Source organism: Pygoscelis adeliae, unplaced genomic scaffold (assembly GCF_000699105.1).
Source record: "Pygoscelis adeliae isolate BGI_AS28 unplaced genomic scaffold, ASM69910v1 Scaffold78, whole genome shotgun sequence".
NCBI classification, from domain to species: Eukaryota; Metazoa; Chordata; class Aves; order Sphenisciformes; family Spheniscidae; genus Pygoscelis; species Pygoscelis adeliae.
Window position 1 is genome coordinate 3,557,991 of NW_008825409.1, and position 1,724 is coordinate 3,559,714.

Genomic DNA, 1,724 nt, shown 5'->3' on the forward strand with positions numbered 1-1,724 from the left:
ACCATTACAAAACAGGTTAATAACAGAAGTTCTCAACTTCAACACAGTCAAAGGACTTCAGAACTTGGAAAGTGCAGCAAATATTCCTATATTCCAAGGAGGGGGGGAATAGCAGTAATTAATTAATGGCCTCAAGTTGCACCAGGGGAGGTTTAGAATGGATGTGAGGAAAAATTTCTTTACTGAAAGAGTGGTTAAACATTGGACCAGGCTGCCCAGGGAAGTGGTTAAGTCACCATCCCTGGAGGTATTTAAAAGATGTGTAGATGAGGCGCTTACGGACATGGTTTAGTGGGCATGGTGGTGTTGGGTTGATGGTTGGACTCGATGATCTTGGAGCTCTCTTCCAACCTTAATGATTCTATGATTCTATGATTCTATGATTTAGGGTGAGAACAATGTTGATAACACACCGATGTTTTAGTTGTTGTTAGGTAGTGTTTATACTAGTCAAGGACTTTCCAGCTTCCCATGCTCTACCAACTGAGAAGGCTGGAGGGGCACAAAAAGCCGGGAGGGGGCACAGCCAGGACAGCTGACCCAAACTGGCCAAAGGGACATTCCATACCATGTGATGTCATGCTCAGTATATAAAGCTGGGGGAAGAAGAAGGAAGGGGGGGACGTTCGGAGTGGTGGCGTTTGTCTTCCCAAGTCACCGTTACGCGTGATGGAGCCCTGCTTTCCTGGGGATGGCTGAACACCTGCCTGCCGATGGGAAGTAGTGAAGGAATTCCTTGGTTTGCTTTGCTTGCGTGCATGGCCTTTGCTTTACCTATTAAACTGTCTTTATCTCAACCCACGAGTTTTCTCACTTTTACCCTTCCGATTCTCTCCCCCATCCCACCAAGGGGGGAGTGAGCGAGCGGCTGCGTGGTGCTCAGTTGCCAACTGAGGTTAAACCACGACAGGGAGCATTTCTGTTTTTGGTAATTGTATAGGCCAAACTCTGCCTGCATTTGCTTGTGCATTGCAAGTGTGTTCCTTCTTATTGTGTATGTTAAGGAGAGCAGAGAAATACTTTAGATCAACTGCTTTTTTCCTGGTGGTACAGCTGCTGAGTGCAGAAATTGCAATGCGTCATTTGAGGAGGTTTACACGGCACTAACTCTGCCTGCATTTGCTTGTGCATTGCAAGTGTGTTCCTTCTTATTGTGTATGTTAAGGAGAGCAGAGAAATACTTTAGATCAACTGCTTTTTTCCTGGTGGTACAGCTGCTGAGTGCAGAAATTGCAATGCGTCATTTGAGGAGGTTTACACGGCACCGGGCCTGCTGGCGACAGATGGAGTTCAGTCGTCTCACAGGGGAAAAAGGATCATTGCTCATGAATTGGCAGGGCTCATTGAGAGGGCTTTAAACTAGGTTCAAAGGGAGAAGGGGATAAAACCAGGCTCACTAGAGATGAGCCTAGGGGTGGCATGCTGATGCTGGGGGTGAAATCGATAGCCCAGCTCAAGTGCATTTACACCAATGCACGCAGCATGGGCGGCAAACAGGAGGAGCTGAAGCCATTGTGCAGCGGGAGAGATATGACTTAGTCACCATCAGAGAAACATGGTGGGGTGACTCTTATGATTGGAGTGCTGCAATGGATGGCTATAGACTCTTCAGAAGGGACAGGAGAGGAAGGAGAGGCGGCGGGGTGGCTCTGTATGTTAGGGAGTGTTTCGATTGTATAGAGCTCAACAATTGTGATGATGATACGGTTGAGTGTTTATGGGTA